Source organism: Caloenas nicobarica, chromosome 13 (assembly GCF_036013445.1).
Source record: "Caloenas nicobarica isolate bCalNic1 chromosome 13, bCalNic1.hap1, whole genome shotgun sequence".
Classification (NCBI taxonomy): domain Eukaryota; kingdom Metazoa; phylum Chordata; class Aves; order Columbiformes; family Columbidae; genus Caloenas; species Caloenas nicobarica.
This window is the reverse complement of record NC_088257.1, coordinates 21,186,827-21,214,465: the sequence shown is the minus strand read 5'-3', so window position 1 is coordinate 21,214,465 and position 27,639 is coordinate 21,186,827.

Below are 27,639 nucleotides of genomic sequence, written 5' to 3'. Positions count from 1 at the left end.
GCATCCCTGCCCAAGAAGCACAGCAGCCAAACAAATTGTGGAAGGCAAAAAGTCTGCTCGTCATCGCTACATGTCACGCTTTGGAAGAGATGCCACGGTACCACTCACCTCTTCTTCCTCTTCTTCTTCTTCTTCTTCTTCCTCCTCTTTTGTGCATGGTCAGTCCCACAACTCCTTGTCAAGGTTCTCCCTCTGCAGGAACCGCGGACAGCTTGGCCTCTATTCCTGCAGCTGCTCTCTGCAGCTCTGGGACTTGCCTTTGCCAGCCTGCAAGGGATCTTTTCTCAGGCTAAACTGAAGAATGCCTCAGCCTACTCCTGGCTACACTTGGGCTTGAGCTAATGCTTGTGAGCCTGGGTTCTGAAACAGAGTCACAAAGGGAAAAAAAATGACATGAAGAAACATAACATGAATTAACATCAAATCAAGAAAATTAATAAATTAACAACAAAATAAAATAATATTCATTGTGTTCTGTGTCTTAGAAATTGATTTTGGAACTGAAAACCCTCTGTCCTTTCAGGCAAACAGTCTCTTAGATATTGGACTGGCGGACAGGAGAGAAGAGAAGAGGAGAGGAGAGGAGAGGAGAGGAGAGGAGAGGAGAGGAGAGGAGAGGAGAGAACAGGAGAGGAGAGGAGAGGAGAGGAGAGGAGAGGAGAGGAGAGGAGAGGAGAGCAGTTCTGCTCTGTCAGGCCTGCAGTTCTGCGTGACAAGCCCTGAGCTAGCCCTGAGGCCTCCATACATGATACTACAGGCAGTATTGCTACTGGAAGTAAGGCTGCACTGGCTACAAATGCACACTGTCTTTTTGCAAAAAAGGGACTCTATTAGGTTGCTTACTCCCCTATTTTGTAGGTACAGGGACTGATTTGGAGCCAGCACCCCAAAGGCTTCCTCCAAAGGGCTGCACATATGCGGCTGTGTCACCCCCATGTCACAATGCCAGCACCCGGCAACGCACTGGTCACCAGGCCCCACGCAGGATCCAGAGGAGCAGCCTCCCGTGTCCACTGCCAGAGCTGGCCCGGGGGCAGCCCCAGCACATCTGACAGGAAGCACTTGAGGAGCTGCTGGAATCACAGGCCAGGGGCTGAGGGAAGAAAACCTTGCATGAGGCTGCTGGAGGTTCTCCGCTGCAAGACAATCTGCTGGCAGGGCCACCTTCCAAGCTCGGCTCATGGATGCAAATCCTTTTCAACTGGATAGCAGTGGCAAGACCAAGGCAATTCCTTCTTGAGAAGGACTGCACAGCTCACCATCCTCATCTCCTACAGAGCAACGCTCAGGAGCCGTAAGAGATAGGATGTCGAGGGCTTGCAAGGGCTTGCAAGGGCTTGCAGTGCTTTGGAACACCCACTGGTGTCCTACACAGGGACAGCAAGGATTCTTGCCCACAAGGTCTATCAGCTCAGAGGCACGTGGGCACTCTGGCAAGTCCGCAAGATAGCTCCAGCTCAAGGGAGGATAGGGCTTGGGCAGCTCCTGGGAAGCATGAGCAGCCGGTGGGACAAGGAGCCAGGTCTGGCTCACATGCTCAGGGAACAGCCCATGGCCAGCACTGGGCTCAGCAAGGAACTTTTTCCCCCGGGGCACATTGGCACTGGTCCCCGGCGGTTTTTTGCCTTCCTCTGCAGTTCTCAGCACCGCCCCTTGCCACCCTTTCTTTGGGCCATTTGGCCTGGGAGCCAGCTGCTCATGCTCCACCATGCTGGCAGCCGCAGCTGCCACTTCTCAGCTCTTCCTGCAGGTAACACAAGCGCCTGGCAGGGACCAGAGCGCTTCTCATGCATCCCTGCCCAAGAAGCACAGCAGCCAAACAAATTGTGGAAGGCAAAAAGTCTGCTCGTCATCGCTACATGTCACGCTTTGGAAGAGATGCCACGGTACCACTCACCTCTTCTTCCTCTTCTTCTTCTTCTTCTTCTTCCTCCTCTTTTGTGCATGGTCAGTCCCACAAGTCCTTGTCAAGGTTCTCCCTCTGCAGGAACCGCGGACAGCTTGGCCTCTATTCCTGCAGCTGCTCTCTGCAGCTCTGGGACTTGCCTTTGCCAGCCTGCAAGGGATCTTTTCTCAGGCTAAACTGAAGAATGCCTCAGCCTACTCCTGGCTACACTTGGGCTTGAGCTAATGCTTGTGAGCCTGGGTTCTGAAACAGAGTCACAAAGGGAAAAAAAATGACATGAAGAAACATAACATGAATTAACATCAAATCAAGAAAATTAATAAATTAACAACAAAATAAAATAATATTCATTGTGTTCTGTGTCTTAGAAATTGATTTTGGAACTGAAAACCCTCTGTCCTTTCAGGCAAACAGTCTCTTAGATATTGGACTGGCGGACAGGAGAGGAGAGGAGAGGAGAGGAGAGGAGAGGAGAGGAGAGGAGAGGAGAGGAGAGGAGAGGAGAGGAGAGGAGAGGAGAGGAGAGGAGAGGAGAGCAGTTCTGCTCTGTCAGGCCTGCAGTTCTGCGTGACAAGCCCTGAGCTAGCCCTGAGGCCTCCATACATGATACTACAGGCAGTATTGCTACTGGAAGTAAGGCTGCACTGGCTACAAATGCACACTGTCTTTTTGCAAAAAAGGGACTCTATTAGGTTGCTTACTCCCCTATTTTGTAGGTACAGGGACTGATTTGGAGCCAGCACCCCAAAGGCTTCCTCCAAAGGGCTGCACATATGCGGCTGTGTCACCCCCATGTCACAATGCCAGCACCCGGCAACGCAGTGGTCACCAGGCCCCACGCAGGATCCAGAGGAGCAGCCTCCCGTGTCCACTGCCAGAGCTGGCCCGGGGGCAGCCCCAGCACATCTGACAGGAAGCACTTGAGGAGCTGCTGGAATCACAGGCCAGGGGCTGAGGGAAGAAAACCTTGCATGAGGCTGCTGGAGGTTCTCCGCTGCAAGACAATCTGCTGGCAGGGCCACCTTCCAAGCTCGGCTCATGGATGCAAATCCTTTTCAACTGGATAGCAGTGGCAAGACCAAGGCAATTCCTTCTTGAGGAGCACTGCACAGCTCACCATCCTCATCTCCTACAGAGCAACGCTCAGGAGCCGTAAGAGATAGGATGTCGAGGGCTTGCAAGGGCTTGCAAGGGCTTGCAGTGCTTTGGAACACCCACTGGTGTCCTACACAGGGACAGCAAGGATTCTTGCCCACAAGGTCTATCAGCTCAGAGGCACTTGGGCACTCTGGCAAGTCCGCAAGATAGCTCCAGCTCAAGGGAGGATAGGGCTTGGGCAGCTCCTGGCAAGCATGAGCAGCCTGTGGGACAAGGAGCCAGGTCTGGCTCACATGCTCAGGGAACAGCCCATGGCCAGCACTGGGCTCAGCAAGGAACTTTTTCCCCCGGGGCACATTGGCACTGGTCCCCGGCGGTTTTTTGCCTTCCTCTGCAGTTCTCAGCACCGCCCCTTGCCACCCTTTCTTTGGGCCATTTGGCCTGGGAGCCAGCTGCTCATGCTCCACCATGCTGGCAGCCGCAGCTGCCACTTCTCAGCTCTTCCTGCAGGTAACACAAGCGCCTGGCAGGGACCAGAGCGCTTCTCATGCATCCCTGCCCAAGAAGCACAGCAGCCAAACAAATTGTGGAAGGCAAAAAGTCTGCTCGTCATCGCTACATGTCACGCTTTGGAAGAGATGCCACGGTACCACTCACCTCTTCTTCCTCTTCTTCTTCTTCTTCTTCTTCCTCCTCTTTTGTGCATGGTCAGTCCCACAACTCCTTGTCAAGGTTCTCCCTCTGCAGGAACCGCGGACAGCTTGGCCTCTATTCCTGCAGCTGCTCTCTGCAGCTCTGGGACTTGCCTTTGCCAGCCTGCAAGGGATCTTTTCTCAGGCTAAACTGAAGAATGCCTCAGCCTACTCCTGGCTACACTTGGGCTTGAGCTAATGCTTGTGAGCCTGGGTTCTGAAACAGAGTCACAAAGGGAAAAAAAATGACATGAAGAAACATAACATGAATTAACATCAAATCAAGAAAATTAATAAATTAACAACAAAATAAAATAATATTCATTGTGTTCTGTGTCTTAGAAATTGATTTTGGAACTGAAAACCCTCTGTCCTTTCAGGCAAACAGTCTCTTAGATATTGGACTGGCGGACAGGAGAGAAGAGAAGAGGAGAGGAGAGGAGAGGAGAGGAGAGGAGAGGAGAGAACAGGAGAGGAGAGGAGAGGAGAGGAGAGGAGAGGAGAGGAGAGGAGAGGAGAGGAGAGGAGAGGAGAGGAGAGGAGAGGAGAGCAGTTCTGCTCTGTCAGGCCTGCAGTTCTGCGTGACAAGCCCTGAGCTAGCCCTGAGGCCTCCATACATGATACTACAGGCAGTATTGCTACTGGAAGTAAGGCTGCACTGGCTACAAATGCACACTGTCTTTTTGCAAAAAAGGGACTCTATTAGGTTGCTTACTCCCCTATTTTGTAGGTACAGGGACTGATTTGGAGCCAGCACCCCAAAGGCTTCCTCCAAAGGGCTGCACATATGCGGCTGTGTCACCCCCATGTCACAATGCCAGCACCCGGCAACGCACTGGTCACCAGGCCCCACGCAGGATCCAGAGGAGCAGCCTCCCGTGTCCACTGCCAGAGCTGGCCCGGGGGCAGCCCCAGCACATCTGACAGGAAGCACTTGAGGAGCTGCTGGAATCACAGGCCAGGGGCTGAGGGAAGAAAACCTTGCATGAGGCTGCTGGAGGTTCTCCGCTGCAAGAAAATCTGCTGGCAGGGCCACCTTCCAAGCTCGGCTCATGGATGCAAATCCTTTTCAACTGGATAGCAGTGGCAAGACCAAGGCAATTCCTTCTTGAGGAGCACTGCACAGCTCACCATCCTCATCTCCTACAGAGCAACGCTCAGGAGCCGTAAGAGATAGGATGTCGAGGGCTTGCAAGGGCTTGCAAGGGCTTGCAGTGCTTTGGAACACCCACTGGTGTCCTACACAGGGACAGCAAGGATTCTTGCCCACAAGGTCTATCAGCTCAGAGGCACGTGGGCACTCTGGCAAGTCCGCAAGATAGCTCCAGCTCAAGGGAGGATAGGGCTTGGGCAGCTCCTGGGAAGCATGAGCAGCCGGTGGGACAAGGAGCCAGGTCTGGCTCACATGCTCAGGGAACAGCCCATGGCCAGCACTGGGCTCAGCAAGGAACTTTTTCCCCCGGGGCACATTGGCACTGGTCCCCGGCGGTTTTTTGCCTTCCTCTGCAGTTCTCAGCACCGCCCCTTGCCACCCTTTCTTTGGGCCATTTGGCCTGGGAGCCAGCTGCTCATGCTCCACCATGCTGGCAGCCGCAGCTGCCACTTCTCAGCTCTTCCTGCAGGTAACACAAGTGCCTGGCAGGGACCAGAGCGCTTCTCATGCATCCCTGCCCAAGAAGCACAGCAGCCAAACAAATTGTGGAAGGCAAAAAGTCTGCTCGTCATCGCTACATGTCACGCTTTGGAAGAGATGCCACGGTACCACTCACCTCTTCTTCCTCTTCTTCTTCTTCTTCTTCTTCCTCCTCTTTTGTGCATGGTCAGTCCCACAAGTCCTTGTCAAGGTTCTCCCTCTGCAGGAACCGCGGACAGCTTGGCCTCTATTCCTGCAGCTGCTCTCTGCAGCTCTGGGACTTGCCTTTGCCAGCCTGCAAGGGATCTTTTCTCAGGCTAAACTGAAGAATGCCTCAGCCTACTCCTGGCTACACTTGGGCTTGAGCTAATGCTTGTGAGCCTGGGTTCTGAAACAGAGTCACAAAGGGAAAAAAAATGACACGAAGAAACATAACATGAATTAACATCAAATCAAGAAAATTAATAAATTAACAACAAAATAAAATCATATTCATTGTGTTCTGTGTCTTTGAAATTGATTTTGGAACTGAAAACCCTCTGTCCTTTCAGGCAAACAGTCTCTTAGATATTGGACTGGCGGACAGGAGAGAAGAGGAGAGGAGAGGAGAGGAGAGGAGAGGAGAGGAGAGGAGAGGAGAGGAGAGTAGAGAACAGGAGAGGAGAGGAGAGAACAGGAGAGGAGAGGAGAGGAGAGGAGAGGAGAGGAGAGGAGAGGAGAGGAGAGGAGAGGAGAGGAGAGCAGTTCTGCTCTGTCAGGCCTGCAGTTCTGCGTGACAAGCCCTGAGCTAGCCCTGAGGCCTCCATACATGATACTACAGGCAGTATTGCTACTGGAAGTAAGGCTGCACTGGCTACAAATGCACACTGTCTTTTTGCAAAAAAGGGACTCTATTAGGTTGCTTACTCCCCTATTTTGTAGGTACAGGGACTGATTTGGAGCCAGCACCCCAAAGGCTTCCTCCAAAGGGCTGCACATATGCGGCTGTGTCAGCCCCATGTCACAATGCCAGCACCCGGCAACGCAGTGGTCACCAGGCCCCACGCAGGATCCAGAGGAGCAGCCTCCCGTGTCCACTGCCAGAGCTGGCCCGGGGGCAGCCCCAGCACATCTGACAGGAAGCACTTGAGGAGCTGCTGGAATCACAGGCCAGGGGCTGAGGGAAGAAAACCTTGCATGAGGCTGCTGGAGGTTCTCCGCTGCAAGACAATCTGCTGGCAGGGCCACCTTCCAAGCTCGGCTCATGGATGCAAATCCTTTTCAACTGGATAGCAGTGGCAAGACCAAGGCAATTCCTTCTTGAGGAGCACTGCACAGCTCACCATCCTCATCTCCTACAGAGCAACGCTCAGGAGCCGTAAGAGATAGGATGTCGAGGGCTTGCAAGGGCTTGCAAGGGCTTGCAGTGCTTTGGAACACCCACTGGTGTCCTACACAGGGACAGCAAGGATTCTTGCCCACAAGGTCTATCAGCTCAGAGGCACTTGGGCACTCTGGCAAGTCGGCAAGATAGCTCCAGCTCAAGGGAGGATAGGGCTTGGGCAGCTCCTGGGAAGCATGAGCAGCCTGTGGGACAAGGAGCCAGGTCTGGCTCACATGCTCAGGGAACAGCCCATGGCCAGCACTGGGCTCAGCAAGGAACTTTTTCCCCCGGGGCACATTGGCACTGGTCCCCGGCGGTTTTTTGCCTTCCTCTGCAGTTCTCAGCACCGCCCCTTGCCACCCTTTCTTTGGGCCATTTGGCCTGGGAGCCAGCTGCTCATGCTCCACCATGCTGGCAGCCGCAGCTGCCACTTCTCAGCTCTTCCTGCAGGTAACACAAGCACCTGGCAGGGACCAGAGCGCTTCTCATGCATCCCTGCCCAAGAAGCACAGCAGCCAAACAAATTGTGGAAGGCAAAAAGTCTGCTCGTCATCGCTACATGTCACGCTTTGGAAGAGATGCCACGGTACCACTCACCTCTTCTTCCTCTTCTTCTTCTTCTTCTTCTTCCTCCTCTTTTGTGCATGGTCAGTCCCACAAGTCCTTGTCAAGGTTCTCCCTCTGCAGGAACCGCGGACAGCTTGGCCTCTATTCCTGCAGCTGCTCTCTGCAGCTCTGGGACTTGCCTTTGCCAGCCTGCAAGGGATCTTTTCTCAGGCTAAACTGAAGAATGCCTCAGCCTACTCCTGGCTACACTTGGGCTTGAGCTAATGCTTGTGAGCCTGGGTTCTGAAACAGAGTCACAAAGGGAAAAAAAATGACACGAAGAAACATAACATGAATTAACATCAAATCAAGAAAATTAATAAATTAACAACAAAATAAAATCATATTCATTGTGTTCTGTGTCTTTGAAATTGATTTTGGAACTGAAAACCCTCTGTCCTTTCAGGCAAACAGTCTCTTAGATATTGGACTGGCGGACAGGAGAGAAGAGAAGAGGAGAGGAGAGGAGAGGAGAGGAGAGGAGAGGAGAGGAGAGGAGAGAACAGGAGAGGAGAGGAGAGAACAGGAGAGGAGAGGAGAGGAGAGGAGAGGAGAGGAGAGGAGAGGAGAGGAGAGGAGAGGAGAGGAGAGGAGAGCAGTTCTGCTCTGTCAGGCCTGCAGTTCTGCGTGACAAGCCCTGAGCTAGCCCTGAGGCCTCCATACATGATACTACAGGCAGTATTGCTACTGGAAGTAAGGCTGCACTGGCTACAAATGCACACTGTCTTTTTGCAAAAAAGGGACTCTATTAGGTTGCTTACTCCCCTATTTTGTAGGTACAGGGACTGATTTGGAGCCAGCACCCCAAAGGCTTCCTCCAAAGGGCTGCACATATGCGGCTGTGTCACCCCCATGTCACAATGCCAGCACCCGGCAACGCAGTGGTCACCAGGCCCCACGCAGGATCCAGAGGAGCAGCCTCCCGTGTCCACTGCCAGAGCTGGCCCGGGGGCAGCCCCAGCACATCTGACAGGAAGCACTTGAGGAGCTGCTGGAATCACAGGCCAGGGGCTGAGGGAAGAAAACCTTGCATGAGGCTGCTGGAGGTTCTCCGCTGCAAGACAATCTGCTGGCAGGGCCACCTTCCAAGCTCGGCTCATGGATGCAAATCCTTTTCAACTGGATAGCAGTGGCAAGACCAAGGCAATTCCTTCTTGAGGAGCACTGCACAGCTCACCATCCTCATCTCCTACAGAGCAACGCTCAGGAGCCGTAAGAGATAGGATGTCGAGGGCTTGCAAGGGCTTGCAAGGGCTTGCAGTGCTTTGGAACACCCACTGGTGTCCTACACAGGGACAGCAAGGATTCTTGCCCACAAGGTCTATCAGCTCAGAGGCACTTGGGCACTCTGGCAAGTCCGCAAGATAGCTCCAGCTCAAGGGAGGATAGGGCTTGGGCAGCTCCTGGGAAGCATGAGCAGCCTGTGGGACAAGGAGCCAGGTCTGGCTCACATGCTCAGGGAACAGCCCATGGCCAGCACTGGGCTCAGCAAGGAACTTTTTCCCCCGGGGCACATTGGCACTGGTCCCCGGCGGTTTTTTGCCTTCCTCTGCAGTTCTCAGCACCGCCCCTTGCCACCCTTTCTTTGGGCCATTTGGCCTGGGAGCCAGCTGCTCATGCTCCACCATGCTGGCAGCCGCAGCTGCCACTTCTCAGCTCTTCCTGCAGGTAACACAAGCACCTGGCAGGGACCAGAGCGCTTCTCATGCATCCCTGCCCAAGAAGCACAGCAGCCAAACAAATTGTGGAAGGCAAAAAGTCTGCTCGTCATCGCTACATGTCACGCTTTGGAAGAGATGCCACGGTACCACTCACCTCTTCTTCCTCTTCTTCTTCTTCTTCTTCTTCCTCCTCTTTTGTGCATGGTCAGTCCCACAACTCCTTGTCAAGGTTCTCCCTCTGCAGGAACCGCGGACAGCTTGGCCTCTATTCCTGCAGCTGCTCTCTGCAGCTCTGGGACTTGCCTTTGCCAGCCTGCAAGGGATCTTTTCTCAGGCTAAACTGAAGAATGCCTCAGCCTACTCCTGGCTACACTTGGGCTTGAGCTAATGCTTGTGAGCCTGGGTTCTGAAACAGAGTCACAAAGGGAAAAAAAATGACACGAAGAAACATAACATGAATTAACATCAAATCAAGAAAATTAATAAATTAACAACAAAATAAAATCATATTCATTGTGTTCTGTGTCTTTGAAATTGATTTTGGAACTGAAAACCCTCTGTCCTTTCAGGCAAACAGTCTCTTAGATATTGGACTGGCGGACAGGAGAGAAGAGAAGAGGAGAGGAGAGGAGAGGAGAGGAGAGGAGAGGAGAGGAGAGCAGTTCTGCTCTGTCAGGCCTGCAGTTCTGCGTGACAAGCCCTGAGCTAGCCCTGAGGCCTCCATACATGATACTACAGGCAGTATTGCTACTGGAAGTAAGGCTGCACTGGCTACAAATGCACACTGTCTTTTTGCAAAAAAGGGACTCTATTAGGTTGCTTACTCCCCTATTTTGTAGGTACAGGGACTGATTTGGAGCCAGCACCCCAAAGGCTTCCTCCAAAGGGCTGCACATATGCGGCTGTGTCACCCCCATGTCACAATGCCAGCACCCGGCAACGCAGTGGTCACCAGGCCCCACGCAGGATCCAGAGGAGCGGCCTCCCGTGTCCACTGCCAGAGCTGGCCCGGGGGCAGCCCCAGCACATCTGACAGGAAGCACTTGAGGAGCTGCTGGAATCACAGGCCAGGGGCTGAGGGAAGAAAACCTTGCATGAGGCTGCTGGAGGTTCTCCGCTGCAAGACAAGCTGCTGGCAGGGCCACCTTCCAAGCTCGGCTCATGGATGCAAATCCTTTTCAACTGGATAGCAGTGGCAAGACCAAGGCAATTCCTTCTTGAGGAGCACTGCACAGCTCACCATCCTCATCTCCTACAGAGCAACGCTCAGGAGCCGTAAGAGATAGGATGTCGAGGGCTTGCAAGGGCTTGCAAGGGCTTGCAGTGCTTTGGAACACCCACTGGTGTCCTACACAGGGACAGCAAGGATTCTTGCCCACAAGGTCTATCAGCTCAGAGGCACTTGGGCACTCTGGCAAGTCCGCAAGATAGCTCCAGCTCAAGGGAGGATAGGGCTTGGGCAGCTCCTGGCAAGCATGAGCAGCCTGTGGGACAAGGAGCCAGGTCTGGCTCACATGCTCAGGGAACAGCCCATGGCCAGCACTGGGCTCAGCAAGGAACTTTTTCCCCCGGGGCACATTGGCACTGGTCCCCGGCGGTTTTTTGCCTTCCTCTGCAGTTCTCAGCACCGCCCCTTGCCACCCTTTCTTTGGGCCATTTGGCCTGGGAGCCAGCTGCTCATGCTCCACCATGCTGGCAGCCGCAGCTGCCACTTCTCAGCTCTTCCTGCAGGTAACACAAGCGCCTGGCAGGGACCAGAGCGCTTCTCATGCATCCCTGCCCAAGAAGCACAGCAGCCAAACAAATTGTGGAAGGCAAAAAGTCTGCTCGTCATCGCTACATGTCACGCTTTGGAAGAGATGCCACGGTACCACTCACCTCTTCTTCCTCTTCTTCTTCTTCTTCTTCTTCCTCCTCTTTTGTGCATGGTCAGTCCCACAACTCCTTGTCAAGGTTCTCCCTCTGCAGGAACCGCGGACAGCTTGGCCTCTATTCCTGCAGCTGCTCTCTGCAGCTCTGGGACTTGCCTTTGCCAGCCTGCAAGGGATCTTTTCTCAGGCTAAACTGAAGAATGCCTCAGCCTACTCCTGGCTACACTTGGGCTTGAGCTAATGCTTGTGAGCCTGGGTTCTGAAACAGAGTCACAAAGGGAAAAAAAATGACACGAAGAAACATAACATGAATTAACATCAAATCAAGAAAATTAATAAATTAACAACAAAATAAAATCATATTCATTGTGTTCTGTGTCTTTGAAATCGATTTTGGAACTGAAAACCCTCTGTCCTTTCAGGCAAACAGTCTCTTAGATATTGGACTGGCGGACAGGAGAGAAGAGAAGAGGAGAGGAGAGGAGAGGAGAGGAGAGGAGAGGAGAGGAGAGGAGAGGAGAGGAGAGGAGAGGAGAGGAGAGGAGAGGAGAGGAGAGCAGTTCTGCTCTGTCAGGCCTGCAGTTCTGCGTGACAAGCCCTGAGCTAGCCCTGAGGCCTCCATACATGATACTACAGGCAGTATTGCTACTGGAAGTAAGGCTGCACTGGCTACAAATGCACACTGTCTTTTTGCAAAAAAGGGACTCTATTAGGTTGCTTACTCCCCTATTTTGTAGGTACAGGGACTGATTTGGAGCCAGCACCCCAAAGGCTTCCTCCAAAGGGCTGCACATATGCGGCTGTGTCACCCCCATGTCACTATGCCAGCACCCGGCAACGCAGTGGTCACCAGGCCCCACGCAGGATCCAGAGGAGCAGCCTCCCGTGTCCACTGCCAGAGCTGGCCCGGGGGCAGCCCCAGCACATCTGACAGGAAGCACTTGAGGAGCTGCTGGAATCACAGGCCAGGGGCTGAGGGAAGAAAACCTTGCATGAGGCTGCTGGAGGTTCTCCGCTGCAAGACAATCTGCTGGCAGGGCCACCTTCCAAGCTCGGCTCATGGATGCAAATCCTTTTCAACTGGATAGCAGTGGCAAGACCAAGGCAATTCCTTCTTGAGGAGCACTGCACAGCTCACCATCCTCATCTCCTACAGAGCAACGCTCAGGAGCCGTAAGAGATAGGATGTCGAGGCCTTGCAAGGGCTTGCAAGGGCTTGCAGTGCTTTGGAACACCCACTGGTGTCCTACACAGGGACAGCAAGGATTCTTGCCCACAAGGTCTATCAGCTCAGAGGCACTTGGGCACTCTGGCAAGTCCGCAAGATAGCTCCAGCTCAAGGGAGGATAGGGCTTGGGCAGCTCCTGGGAAGCATGAGCAGCCTGTGGGACAAGGAGCCAGGTCTGGCTCACATGCTCAGGGAACAGCCCATGGCCAGCACTGGGCTCAGCAAGGAACTTTTTCCCCCGGGGCACATTGGCACTGGTCCCCGGCGGTTTTTTGCCTTCCTCTGCAGTTCTCAGCACCGCCCCTTGCCACCCTTTCTTTGGGCCATTTGGCCTGGGAGCCAGCTGCTCATGCTCCACCATGCTGGCAGCCGCAGCTGCCACTTCTCAGCTCTTCCTGCAGGTAACACAAGTGCCTGGCAGGGACCAGAGCGCTTCTCATGCATCCCTGCCCAAGAAGCACAGCAGCCAAACAAATTGTGGAAGGCAAAAAGTCTGCTCGTCATCGCTACATGTCACGCTTTGGAAGAGATGCCACGGTACCACTCACCTCTTCTTCCTCTTCTTCTTCTTCTTCTTCTTCCTCCTCTTTTGTGCATGGTCAGTCCCACAAGTCCTTGTCAAGGTTCTCCCTCTGCAGGAACCGCGGACAGCTTGGCCTCTATTCCTGCAGCTGCTATCTGCAGCTCTGGGACTTGCCTTTGCCAGCCTGCAAGGGATCTTTTCTCAGGCTAAACTGAAGAATGCCTCAGCCTACTCCTGGCTACACTTGGGCTTGAGCTAATGCTTGTGAGCCTGGGTTCTGAAACAGAGTCACAAAGGGAAAAAAAATGACATGAAGAAACATAACATGAATTAACATCAAATCAAGAAAATTAATAAATTAACAACAAAATAAAATCATATTCATTGTGTTCTGTGTCTTTGAAATTGATTTTGGAACTGAAAACCCTCTGTCCTTTCAGGCAAACAGTCTCTTAGATATTGGACTGGCAGACAGGAGAGAAGAGAAGAGGAGAGGAGAGGAGAGGAGAGGAGAGGAGAGGAGAGGAGAGGAGAGGAGAGGAGAGGAGAGGAGAGGAGAGGAGAGCAGTTCTGCTCTGTCAGGCCTGCAGTTCTGCGTGACAAGCCCTGAGCTAGCCCTGAGGCCTCCATACATGATACTACAGGCAGTATTGCTACTGGAAGTAAGGCTGCACTGGCTACAAATGCACACTGTCTTTTTGCAAAAAAGGGACTCTATGAGGTTGCTTACTCCCCTATTTTGTAGGTACAGGGACTGATTTGGAGCCAGCACCCCAAAGGCTTCCTCCAAAGGGCTGCACATATGCGACTGTGTCACCCCCATGTCACAATGCCAGCACCCGGCAACGCAGTGGTCACCAGGCCCCACGCAGGATCCAGAGGAGCAGCCTCCCGTGTCCACTGCCAGAGCTGGCCCGGGGGCAGCCCCAGCACATCTGACAGGAAGCACTTGAGGAGCTGCTGGAATCACAGGCCAGGGGCTGAGGGAAGAAAACCTTGCATGAGGCTGCTGGAGGTTCTCCGCTGCAAGACAATCTGCTGGCAGGGCCACCTTCCAAGCTCGGCTCATGGATGCAAATCCTTTTCAACTGGATAGCAGTGGCAAGACCAAGGCAATTCCTTCTTGAGGAGCACTGCACAGCTCACCATCCTCATCTCCTACAGAGCAACGCTCAGGAGCCGTAAGAGATAGGATGTCGAGGCCTTGCAAGGGCTTGCAAGGGCTTGCAGTGCTTTGGAACACCCACTGGTGTCCTACACAGGGACAGCAAGGATTCTTGCCCACAAGGTCTATCAGCTCAGAGGCACTTGGGCACTCTGGCAAGTCCGCAAGATAGCTCCAGCTCAAGGGAGGATAGGGCTTGGGCAGCTCCTGGGAAGCATGAGCAGCCTGTGGGACAAGGAGCCAGGTCTGGCTCACATGCTCAGGGAACAGCCCATGGCCAGCACTGGGCTCAGCAAGGAACTTTTTCCCCCGGGGCACATTGGCACTGGTCCCCGGCGGTTTTTTGCCTTCCTCTGCAGTTCTCAGCACCGCCCCTTGCCACCCTTTCTTTGGGCCATTTGGCCTGGGAGCCAGCTGCTCATGCTCCACCATGCTGGCAGCCGCAGCTGCCACTTCTCAGCTCTTCCTGCAGGTAACACAAGTGCCTGGCAGGGACCAGAGCGCTTCTCATGCATCCCTGCCCAAGAAGCACAGCAGCCAAACAAATTGTGGAAGGCAAAAAGTCTGCTCGTCATCGCTACATGTCACGCTTTGGAAGAGATGCCACGGTACCACTCACCTCTTCTTCCTCTTCTTCTTCTTCTTCTTCTTCCTCCTCTTTTGTGCATGGTCAGTCCCACAACTCCTTGTCAAGGTTCTCCCTCTGCAGGAACCGCGGACAGCTTGGCCTCTATTCCTGCAGCTGCTATCTGCAGCTCTGGGACTTGCCTTTGCCAGCCTGCAAGGGATCTTTTCTCAGGCTAAACTGAAGAATGCCTCAGCCTACTCCTGGCTACACTTGGGCTTGAGCTAATGCTTGTGAGCCTGGGTTCTGAAACAGAGTCACAAAGGGAAAAAAAATGACATGAAGAAACATAACATGAATTAACATCAAATCAAGAAAATTAATAAATTAACAACAAAATAAAATCATATTCATTGTGTTCTGTGTCTTTGAAATTGATTTTGGAACTGAAAACCCTCTGTCCTTTCAGGCAAACAGTCTCTTAGATATTGGACTGGCGGACAGGAGAGAAGAGAAGAGGAGAGGAGAGGAGAGGAGAGGAGAGGAGAGGAGAGGAGAGGAGAGGAGAGGAGAGGAGAGGAGAGGAGAGGAGAGGAGAGGAGAGGAGAGCAGTTCTGCTCTGTCAGGCCTGCAGTTCTGCGTGACAAGCCCTGAGCTAGCCCTGAGGCCTCCATACATGATACTACAGGCAGTATGGCTACTGGAAGTAAGGCTGCACTGGCTACAAATGCACACTGTCTTTTTGCAAAAAAGGGACTCTATGAGGTTGCTTACTCCCCTATTTTGTAGGTACAGGGACTGATTTGGAGCCAGCACCCCAAAGGCTTCCTCCAAAGGGCTGCACATATGCGGCTGTGTCACCCCCATGTCACAATGCCAGCACCCGGCAACGCAGTGGTCACCAGGCCCCACGCAGGATCCAGAGGAGCAGCCTCCCGTGTCCACTGCCAGAGCTGGCCCGGGGGCAGCCCCAGCACATCTGACAGGAAGCACTTGAGGAGCTGCTGGAATCACAGGCCAGGGGCTGAGGGAAGAAAACCTTGCATGAGGCTGCTGGAGGTTCTCCGCTGCAAGACAATCTGCTGGCAGGGCCACCTTCCAAGCTCGGCTCATGGATGCAAATCCTTTCCAACTGGATAGCAGTGGCAAGACCAAGGCAATTCCTTCTTGAGGAGCACTGCACAGCTCACCATCCTCATCTCCTACAGAGCAACGCTCAGGAGCCGTAAGAGATAGGATGTCGAGGGCTTGCAAGGGCTTGCAAGGGCTTGCAGTGCTTTGGAACACCCACTGGTGTCCTACACAGGGACAGCAAGGATTCTTGCCCACAAGGTCTATCAGCTCAGAGGCACTTGGGCACTCTGGCAAGTCCGCAAGATAGCTCCAGCTCAAGGGAGGATAGGGCTTGGGCAGCTCCTGGCAAGCATGAGCAGCCTGTGGGACAAGGAGCCAGGTCTGGCTCACATGCTCAGGGAACAGCCCATGGCCAGCACTGGGCTCAGCAAGGAACTTTTTCCCCCGGGGCACATTGGCACTGGTCCCCGGCGGTTTTTTGCCTTCCTCTGCAGTTCTCAGCACCGCCCCTTGCCACCCTTTCTTTGGGCCATTTGGCCTGGGAGCCAGCTGCTCATGCTCCACCATGCTGGCAGCCGCAGCTGCCACTTCTCAGCTCTTCCTGCAGGTAACACAAGTGCCTGGCAGGGACCAGAGCGCTTCTCATGCATCCTTGCCCAAGAAGCACAGCAGCCAAACAAATTGTGGAAGGCAAAAAGTCTGCTCGTCATCGCTACATGTCACGCTTTGGAAGAGATGCCACGGTACCACTCACCTCTTCTTCCTCTTCTTCTTCTTCTTCTTCTTCCTCCTCTTTTGTGCATGGTCAGTCCCACAACTCCTTGTCAAGGTTCTCCCTCTGCAGGAACCGCGGACAGCTTGGCCTCTATTCCTGCTGCTGCTCTCTGCAGCTCTGGGACTTGCCTTTGCCAGCCTGCAAGGGATCTTTTCTCAGGCTAAACTGAAGAATGCCTCAGCCTACTCCTGGCTACACTTGGGCTTGAGCTAATGCTTGTGAGCCTGGGTTCTGAAACAGAGTCACAAAGGGAAAAAAAATGACACGAAGAAACATAACATGAATTAACATCAAATCAAGAAAATTAATAAATTAACAACAAAATAAAATCATATTCATTGTGTTCTGTGTCTTTGAAATTGATTTTGGAACTGAAAACCCTCTGTCCTTTCAGGCAAACAGTCTCTTAGATATTGGACTGGCAGACAGGAGAGAAGAGAAGAGGAGAGGAGAGGAGAGGAGAGAACAGGAGAGGAGAGGAGAGGAGAGGAGAGGAGAGGAGAGCAGTTCTGCTCTGTCAGGCCTGCAGTTCTGCGTGACAAGCCCTGAGCTAGCCCTGAGGCCTCCATACATGATACTACAGGCAGTATTGCTACTGGAAGTAAGGCTGCACTGGCTACAAATGCACACTGTCTTTTTGCAAAAAAGGGACTCTATTAGGTTGCTTACTCCCCTATTTTGTAGGTACAGGGACTGATTTGGAGCCAGCACCCCAAAGGCTTCCTCCAAAGGGCTGCACATATGCGGCTGTGTCACCCCCATGTCACAATGCCAGCACCCGGCAACGCAGTGGTCACCAGGCCCCACGCAGGATCCAGAGGAGCAGCCTCCCGTGTCCACTGCCAGAGCTGGCCCGGGGGCAGCCCCAGCACATCTGACAGGAAGCACTTGAGGAGCTGCTGGAATCACAGGCCAGGGGCTGAGGGAAGAAAACCTTGCATGAGGCTGCTGGAGGTTCTCCGCTGCAAGACAATCTGCTGGCAGGGCCACCTTCCAAGCTCGGCTCATGGATGCAAATCCTTTTCAACTGCATAGCAGTGGCAAGACCAAGGCAATTCCTTCTTGAGGAGCACTGCACAGCTCACCATCCTCATCTCCTACAGAGCAACGCTCAGGAGCCGTAAGAGATAGGATGTCGAGGGCTTGCAAGGGCTTGCAAGGGCTTGCAGTGCTTTGGAACACCCACTGGTGTCCTACACAGGGACAGCAAGGATTCTTGCCCACAAGGTCTATCAGCTCAGAGGCACTTGGGCACTCTGGCAAGTCCGCAAGATAGCTCCAGCTCAAGGGAGGATAGGGCTTGGGCAGCTCCTGGCAAGCATGAGCAGCCTGTGGGACAAGGAGCCAGGTCTGGCTCACATGCTCAGGGAACAGCCCATGGCCAGCACTGGGCTCAGCAAGGAACTTTTTCCCCCGGGGCACATTGGCACTGGTCCCCGGCGGTTTTTTGCCTTCCTCTGCAGTTCTCAGCACCGCCCCTTGCCACCCTTTCTTTGGGCCATTTGGCCTGGGAGCCAGCTGCTCATGCTCCACCATGCTGGCAGCCGCAGCTGCCACTTCTCAGCTCTCCCTGCAGGTAACACAAGCGCCTGGCAGGGACCAGAGCGCTTCTCATGCATCCCTGCCCAAGAAGCACAGCAGCCAAACAAATTGTGGAAGGCAAAAAGTCTGCTCGTCATCGCTACATGTCACGCTTTGGAAGAGATGCCACGGTACCACTCACCTCTTCTTCCTCTTCTTCTTCTTCTTCTTCTTCCTCCTCTTTTGTGCATGGTCAGTCCCACAAGTCCTTGTCAAGGTTCTCCCTCTGCAGGAACCGCGGACAGCTTGGCCTCTATTCCTGCAGCTGCTCTCTGCAGCTCTGGGACTTGCCTTTGCCAGCCTGCAAGGGATCTTTTCTCAGGCTAAACTGAAGAATGCCTCAGCCTACTCCTGGCTACACTTGGGCTTGAGCTAATGCTTGTGAGCCTGGGTTCTGAAACAGAGTCACAAAGGGAAAAAAAATGACACGAAGAAACATAACATGAATTAACATCAAATCAAGAAAATTAATAAATTAACAACAAAATAAAATAATATTCATTGTGTTCTGTGTCTTTGAAATTGATTTTGGAACTGAAAACCCTCTGTCCTTTCAGGCAAACAGTCTCTTAGATATTGGACTGGCGGACAGGAGAGAAGAGAAGAGGAGAGGAGAGGAGAGGAGAGGAGAGGAGAGGAGAGGAGAGGAGAGCAGTTCTGCTCTGTCAGGCCTGCAGTTCTGCGTGACAAGCCCTGAGCTAGCCCTGAGGCCTCCATACATGATACTACAGGCAGTATTGCTACTGGAAGTAAGGCTGCACTGGCTACAAATGCACACTGTCTTTTTGCAAAAAAGGGACTCTATTAGGTTGCTTACTCCCCTATTTTGTAGGTACAGGGACTGATTTGGAGCCAGCACCCCAAAGGCTTCCTCCAAAGGGCTGCACATATGCGGCTGTGTCAGCCCCATGTCACAATGCCAGCACCCGGCAACGCAGTGGTCACCAGGCCCCACGCAGGATCCAGAGGAGCAGCCTCCCGTGTCCACTGCCAGAGCTGGCCCGGGGGCAGCCCCAGCACATCTGACAGGAAGCACTTGAGGAGCTGCTGGAATCACAGGCCAGGGGCTGAGGGAAGAAAACCTTGCATGAGGCTGCTGGAGGTTCTCCGCTGCAAGACAATCTGCTGGCAGGGCCACCTTCCAAGCTCGGCTCATGGATGCAAATCCTTTTCAACTGCATAGCAGTGGCAAGACCAAGGCAATTCCTTCTTGAGGAGCACTGCACAGCTCACCATCCTCATCTCCTACAGAGCAACGCTCAGGAGCCGTAAGAGATAGGATGTCGAGGGCTTGCAAGGGCTTGCAAGGGCTTGCAGTGCTTTGGAACACCCACTGGTGTCCTACACAGGGACAGCAAGGATTCTTGCCCACAAGGTCTATCAGCTCAGAGGCACTTGGGCACTCTGGCAAGTCCGCAAGATAGCTCCAGCTCAAGGGAGGATAGGGCTTGGGCAGCTCCTGGCAAGCATGAGCAGCCTGTGGGACAAGGAGCCAGGTCTGGCTCACATGCTCAGGGAACAGCCCATGGCCAGCACTGGGCTCAGCAAGGAACTTTTTCCCCCGGGGCACATTGGCACTGGTCCCCGGCGGTTTTTTGCCTTCCTCTGCAGTTCTCAGCACCGCCCCTTGCCACCCTTTCTTTGGGCCATTTGGCCTGGGAGCCAGCTGCTCATGCTCCACCATGCTGGCAGCCGCAGCTGCCACTTCTCAGCTCTTCCTGCAGGTAACACAAGCGCCTGGCAGGGACCAGAGCACTTCTCATGCATCCCTGCCCAAGAAGCACAGCAGCCAAACAAATTGTGGAAGGCAAAAAGTCTGCTCGTCATCGCTACATGTCATGCTTTGGAAGAGATGCCACGGTACCACTCACCTCTTCTTCCTCTTCTTCTTCTTCTTCTTCTTCCTCTTCTTCTTCTTCTTCTTCTTCCTCCTCTTTTGTGCATGGTCAGTCCCACAACTCCTTGTCAAGGTTCTCCCTCTGCAGGAACCGCGGACAGCTTGGCCTCTATTCCTGCAGCTGCTCTCTGCAGCTCTGGGACTTGCCTTTGCCAGCCTGCAAGGGATCTTTTCTCAGGCTAAACTGAAGAATGCCTCAGCCTACTCCTGGCTACACTTGGGCTTGAGCTAATGCTTGTGAGCCTGGGTTCTGAAACAGAGTCACAAAGGGAAAAAAAATGACACGAAGAAACATAACATGAATTAACATCAAATCAAGAAAATTAATAAATTAACAACAAAATAAAATCATATTCATTGTGTTCTGTGTCTTTGAAATTGATTTTGGAACTGAAAACCCTCTGTCCTTTCAGGCAAACAGTCTCTTAGATATTGGACTGGCGGACAGGAGAGAAGAGAAGAGGCGAGGAGAGGCGAGGAGAGGAGAGGAGAGGAGAGGAGAGGAGAGGAGAGGAGAGGAGAGGAGAGGAGAGGAGAGGAGAGGAGAGGAGAGGAGAGGAGAGGAGAGCAGTTCTGCTCTGTCAGGCCTGCAGTTCTGCGTGACAAGCCCTGAGCTAGCCCTGAGGCCTCCATACATGATACTACAGGCAGTATTGCTACTGGAAGTAAGGCTGCACTGGCTACAAATGCACACTGTCTTTTTGCAAAAAAGGGACTCTATTAGGTTGCTTACTCCCCTATTTTGTAGCTACAGGGACTGATTTGGAGCCAGCACCCCAAAGGCTTCCTCCAAAGGGCTGCACATATGCGGCTGTGTCACCCCCATGTCACAATGCCAGCACCCGGCAACGCAGTGGTCACCAGGCCCCACGCAGGATCCAGAGGAGCAGCCTCCCGTGTCCACTGCCAGAGCTGGCCCGGGGGCAGCCCCAGCACATCTGACAGGAAGCACTTGAGGAGCTGCTGGAATCACAGGCCAGGGGCTGAGGGAAGAAAACCTTGCATGAGGCTGCTGGAGGTTCTCCGCTGCAAGACAATCTGCTGGCAGGGCCACCTTCCAAGCTCGGCTCATGGATGCAAATCCTTTTCAACTGGATAGCAGTGGCAAGACCAAGGCAATTCCTTCTTGAGGAGCACTGCACAGCTCACCATCCTCATCTCCTACACAGCAACGCTCAGGAGCCGTAAGAGATAGGATGTCGAGGGCTTGCAAGGGCTTGCAAGGGCTTGCAGTGCTTTGGAACACCCACTGGTGTCCTACACAGGGACAGCAAGGATTCTTGCCCACAAGGTCTATCAGCTCAGAGGCACTTGGGCACTCTGGCAAGTCCGCAAGATAGCTCCAGCTCAAGGGAGGATAGGGCTTGGGCAGCTCCTGGGAAGCATGAGCAGCCTGTGGGACAAGGAGCCAGGTCTGGCTCACATGCTCAGGGAACAGCCCATGGCCAGCACTGGGCTCAGCAAGGAACTTTTTCCCCCAGGGCACATTGGCACTGGTCCCCGGCGGTTTTTTGCCTTCCTCTGCAGTTCTCAGCACCGCCCCTTGCCACCCTTTCTTTGGGCCATTTGGCCTGGGAGCCAGCTGCTCATGCTCCACCATGCTGGCAGCCGCAGCTGCCACTTCTCAGCTCTTCCTGCAGGTAACACAAGCGCCTGGCAGGGACCAGAGCGCTTCTCATGCATCCCTGCCCAAGAAGCACAGCAGCCAAACAAATTGTGGAAGGCAAAAAGTCTGCTCGTCATCGCTACATGTCACGCTTTGGAAGAGATGCCACGGTACCACTCACCTCTTCTTCCTCTTCTTCTTCTTCTTCTTCTTCCTCCTCTTTTGTGCATGGTCAGTCCCACAAGTCCTTGTCAAGGTTCTCCCTCTGCAGGAACCGCGGACAGCTTGGCCTCTATTCCTGCAGCTGCTCTCTGCAGCTCTGGGACTTGCCTTTGCCAGCCTGCAAGGGATCTTTTCTCAGGCTAAACTGAAGAATGCCTCAGCCTACTCCTGGCTACACTTGGGCTTGAGCTAATGCTTGTGAGCCTGGGTTCTGAAACAGAGTCACAAAGGGAAAAAAAATGACACGAAGAAACATAACATGAATTAACATCAAATCAAGAAAATTAATAAATTAACAACAAAATAAAATCATATTCATTGTGTTCTGTGTCTTTGAAATTGATTTTGGAACTGAAAACCCTCTGTCCTTTCAGGCAAACAGTCTCTTAGATATTGGACTGGCGGACAGGAGAGAAGAGAAGAGAAGAGGAGAGGAGAGGAGAGGAGAGGAGAGGAGAGGAGAGGAGAGAACAGGAGAGGAGAGGAGAGGAGAGGAGAGGAGAGGAGAGGAGAGGAGAGCAGTTCTGCTCTGTCAGGCCTGCAGTTCTGCGTGACAAGCCCTGAGCTAGCCCTGAGGCCTCCATACATGATACTACAGGCAGTATTGCTACTGGAAGTAAGGCTGCACTGGCTACAAATGCGCACTGTCTTTTTGCAAAAAAGGGACTCTATTAGGTTGCTTACTCCCCTATTTTGTAGCTACAGGGACTGATTTGGAGCCAGCACCCCAAAGGCTTCCTCCAAAGGGCTGCACATATGCGGCTGTGTCACCCCCATGTCACAATGCCAGCACCCGGCAACGCAGTGGTCACCAGGCCCCACGCAGGATCCAGAGGAGCAGCCTCCCGTGTCCACTGCCAGAGCTGGCCCGGGGGCAGCCCCAGCACATCTGACAGGAAGCACTTGAGGAGCTGCTGGAATCACAGGCCAGGGGCTGAGGGAAGAAAACCTTGCATGAGGCTGCTGGAGGTTCTCCGCTGCAAGACAATCTGCTGGCAGGGCCACCTTCCAAGCTCGGCTCATGGATGCAAATCCTTTCCAACTGGATAGCAGTGGCAAGACCAAGGCAATTCCTTCTTGAGGAGCACTGCACAGCTCACCATCCTCATCTCCTACAGAGCAACGCTCAGGAGCCGTAAGAGATAGGATGTCGAGGGCTTGCAAGGGCTTGCAAGGGCTTGCAGTGCTTTGGAACACCCACTGGTGTCCTACACAGGGACAGCAAGGATTCTTGCCCACAAGGTCTATCAGCTCAGAGGCACTTGGGCACTCTGGCAAGTCCGCAAGATAGCTCCAGCTCAAGGGAGGATAGGGCTTGGGCAGCTCCTGGCAAGCATGAGCAGCCTGTGGGACAAGGAGCCAGGTCTGGCTCACATGCTCAGGGAACAGCCCATGGCCAGCACTGGGCTCAGCAAGGAACTTTTTCCCCCGGGGCACATTGGCACTGGTCCCCGGCGGTTTTTTGCCTTCCTCTGCAGTTCTCAGCACCGCCCCTTGCCACCCTTTCTTTGGGCCATTTGGCCTGGGAGCCAGCTGCTCATGCTCCACCATGCTGGCAGCTGCAGCTGCCACTTCTCAGCTCTTCCTGCAGGTAACACAAGCGCCTGGCAGGGACCAGAGCGCTTCTCATGCATCCCTGCCCAAGAAGCACAGCAGCCAAACAAATTGTGGAAGGCAAAAAGTCTGCTCGTCATCGCTACATGTCACGCTTTGGAAGAGATGCCACGGTACCACTCACCTCTTCTTCCTCTTCTTCTTCTTCTTCTTCTTCCTCCTCTTTTGTGCATGGTCAGTCCCACAAGTCCTTGTCAAGGTTCTCCCTCTGCAGGAACCGCGGACAGCTTGGCCTCTATTCCTGCAGCTGCTCTCTGCAGCTCTGGGACTTGCCTTTGCCAGCCTGCAAGGGATCTTTTCTCAGGCTAAACTGAAGAATGCCTCAGCCTACTCCTGGCTACACTTGGGCTTGAGCTAATGCTTGTGAGCCTGGGTTCTGAAACAGAGTCACAAAGGGAAAAAAAATGACACGAAGAAACATAACATGAATTAACATCAAATCAAGAAAATTAATAAATTAACAACAAAATAAAATCATATTCATTGTGTTCTGTGTCCTTGAAATTGATTTTGGAACTGAAAACCCTCTGCCCTTTCAGGCAAACAGTCTCTTAGATATTGGACTGGCGGACAGGAGAGAAGAGAAGAGGAGAGGAGAGGAGAGGAGAGGAGAGGAGAGGAGAGGAGAGGAGAGGAGAGGAGAGGAGAGGAGAGGAGAGCAGTTCTGCTCTGTCAGGCCTGCAGTTCTGCGTGACAAGCCCTGAGCTAGCCCTGAGGCCTCCATACATGATACTACAGGCAGTATTGCTACTGGAAGTAAGGCTGCACTGGCTACAAATGCGCACTGTCTTTTTGCAAAAAAGGGACTCTATTAGGTTGCTTACTCCCCTATTTTGTAGGTACAGGGACTGATTTGGAGCCAGCACCCCAAAGGCTTCCTCCAAAGGGCTGCACATATGCGGCTGTGTCACCCCCATGTCACAATGCCAGCACCCGGCAACGCAGTGGTCACCAGGCCCCACGCAGGATCCAGAGGAGCAGCCTCCCGTGTCCACTGCCAGAGCTGGCCCGGGGGCAGCCCCAGCACATCTGACAGGAAGCACTTGAGGAGCTGCTGGAATCACAGGCCAGGGGCTGAGGGAAGAAAACCTTGCATGAGGCTGCTGGAGGTTCTCCGCTGCAAGACAATCTGCTGGCAGGGCCACCTTCCAAGCTCGGCTCATGGATGCAAATCCTTTCCAACTGGATAGCAGTGGCAAGACCAAGGCAATTCCTTCTTGAGGAGCACTGCACAGCTCACCATCCTCATCTCCTACACAGCAACGCTCAGGAGCCGTAAGAGATAGGATGTCGAGGGCTTGCAAGGGCTTGCAAGGGCTTGCAGTGCTTTGGAACACCCACTGGTGTCCTACACAGGGACAGCAAGGATTCTTGCCCACAAGGTCTATCAGCTCAGAGGCACTTGGGCACTCTGGCAAGTCCGCAAGATAGCTCCAGCTCAAGGGAGGATAGGGCTTGGGCAGCTCCTGGCAAGCATGAGCAGCCGGTGGGACAAGGAGCCAGGTCTGGCTCACATGCTCAGGGAACAGCCCATGGCCAGCACTGGGCTCAGCAAGGAACTTTTTCCCCCGGGGCACATTGGCACTGGTCCCCGGCGGTTTTTTGCCTTCCTCTGCAGTTCTCAGCACCGCCCCTTGCCACCCTTTCTTTGGGCCATTTGGCCTGGGAGCCAGCTGCTCATGCTCCACCATGCTGGCAGCCGCAGCTGCCACTTCTCAGCTCTCCCTGCAGGTAACACAAGCGCCTGGCAGGGACCAGAGCGCTTCTCATGCATCCCTGCCCAAGAAGCACAGCAGCCAAACAAATTGTGGAAGGCAAAAAGTCTGCTCGTCATCGCTACATGTCACGCTTTGGAAGAGATGCCACGGTACCACTCACCTCTTCTTCCTCTTCTTCTTCTTCTTCTTCTTCCTCCTCTTTTGTGCATGGTCAGTCCCACAACTCCTTGTCAAGGTTCTCCCTCTGCAGGAACCGCGGACAGCTTGGCCTCTATTCCTGCAGCTGCTCTCTGCAGCTCTGGGACTTGCCTTTGCCAGCCTGCAAGGGATCTTTTCTCAGGCTAAACTGAAGAATGCCTCAGCCTACTCCTGGCTACACTTGGGCTTGAGCTAATGCTTGTGAACCTGGGTTCTGAAACAGAGTCACAAAGGGAAAAAAAATGACACGAAGAAACATAACATGAATTAACATCAAATCAAGAAAATTAATAAATTAACAACAAAATAAAATCATATTCATTGTGTTCTGTGTCTTTGAAATTGATTTTGGAACTGAAAACCCTCTGTCCTTTCAGGCAAACAGTCTCTTAGATATTGGACTGGCGGACAGGAGAGAAGAGAAGAGGCGAGGAGAGGCGAGGAGAGGAGAGGAGAGGAGAGGAGAGAACAGGAGAGGAGAGGAGAGGAGAGGAGAGGAGAGCAGTTCTGCTCTGTCAGGCCTGCAGTTCTGCGTGACAAGCCCTGAGCTAGCCCTGAGGCCTCCATACATGATACTACAGGCAGTATTGCTACTGGAAGTAAGGCTGCACTGGCTACAAATGCACACTGTCTTTTTGCAAAAAAGGGACTCTATTAGGTTGCTTACTCCCCTATTTTGTAGGTACAGGGACTGATTTGGAGCCAGCACCCCAAAGGCTTCCTCCAAAGGGCTGCACATATGCGGCTGTGTCACCCCCATGTCACAATGCCAGCACCCGGCAACGCAGTGGTCACCAGGCCCCACGCAGGATCCAGAGGAGCAGCCTCCCGTGTCCACTGCCAGAGCTGGCCCGGGGGCAGCCCCAGCACATCTGACAGGAAGCACTTGAGGAGCTGCTGGAATCACAGGCCAGGGGCTGAGGGAAGAAAACCTTGCATGAGGCTGCTGGAGGTTCTCCGCTGCAAGACAATCTGCTGGCAGGGCCACCTTCCAAGCTCGGCTCATGGATGCAAATCCTTTTCAACTGGATAGCAGTGGCAAGACCAAGGCAATTCCTTCTTGAGGAGCACTGCACAGCTCACCATCCTCATCTCCTACAGAGCAACGCTCAGGAGCCGTAAGAGATAGGATGTCGAGGGCTTGCAAGGGCTTGCAAGGGCTTGCAGTGCTTTGGAACACCCACTGGTGTCCTACACAGGGACAGCAAGGATTCTTGCCCACAAGGTCTATCAGCTCAGAGGCACTTGGGCACTCTGGCAAGTCCGCAAGATAGCTCCAGCTCAAGGGAGGATAGGGCTTGGGCAGCTCCTGGGAAGCATGAGCAGCCTGTGGGACAAGGAGCCAGGTCTGGCTCACATGCTCAGGGAACAGCCCATGGCCAGCACTGGGCTCAGCAAGGAACTTTTTCCCCCAGGGCACATTGGCACTGGTCCCCGGCGGTTTTTTGCCTTCCTCTGCAGTTCTCAGCACCGCCCCTTGCCACCCTTTCTTTGGGCCATTTGGCCTGGGAGCCAGCTGCTCATGCTCCACCATGCTGGCAGCCGCAGCTGCCACTTCTCAGCTCTTCCTGCAGGTAACACAAGCGCCTGGCAGGGACCAGAGCGCTTCTCATGCATCCCTGCCCAAGAAGCACAGCAGCCAAACAAATTGTGGAAGGCAAAAAGTCTGCTCGTCATCGCTACATGTCACGCTTTGGAAGAGATGCCACGGTACCACTCACCTCTTCTTCCTCTTCTTCTTCTTCTTCTTCTTCCTCCTCTTTTGTGCATGGTCAGTCCCACAAGTCCTTGTCAAGGTTCTCCCTCTGCAGGAACCGCGGACAGCTTGGCCTCTATTCCTGCAGCTGCTCTCTGCAGCTCTGGGACTTGCCTTTGCCAGCCTGCAAGGGATCTTTTCTCAGGCTAAACTGAAGAATGCCTCAGCCTACTCCTGGCTACACTTGGGCTTGAGCTAATGCTTGTGAGCCTGGGTTCTGAAACAGAGTCACAAAGGGAAAAAAAATGACACGAAGAAACATAACATGAATTAACATCAAATCAAGAAAATTAATAAATTAACAACAAAATAAAATCATATTCATTGTGTTCTGTGTCTTTGAAATTGATTTTGGAACTGAAAACCCTCTGTCCTTTCAGGCAAACAGTCTCTTAGATATTGGACTGGCGGACAGGAGAGAAGAGAAGAGAAGAGGAGAGGAGAGGAGAGGAGAGGAGAGGAGAGGAGAGGAGAGGAGAGGAGAGAACAGGAGAGGAGAGGAGAGGAGAGGAGAGGAGAGGAGAGGAGAGCAGTTCTGCTCTGTCAGGCCTGCAGTTCTGCGTGACAAGCCCTGAGCTAGCCCTGAGGCCTCCATACATGATACTACAGGCAGTATTGCTACTGGAAGTAAGGCTGCACTGGCTACAAATGCGCACTGTCTTTTTGCAAAAAAGGGACTCTATTAGGTTGCTTACTCCCCTATTTTGTAGGTACAGGGACTGATTTGGAGCCAGCACCCCAAAGGCTTCCTCCAAAGGGCTGCACATATGCGGCTGTGTCACCCCCATGTCACAATGCCAGCACCCGGCAACGCAGTGGTCACCAGGCCCCACGCAGGATCCAGAGGAGCAGCCTCCCGTGTCCACTGCCAGAGCTGGCCCGGGGGC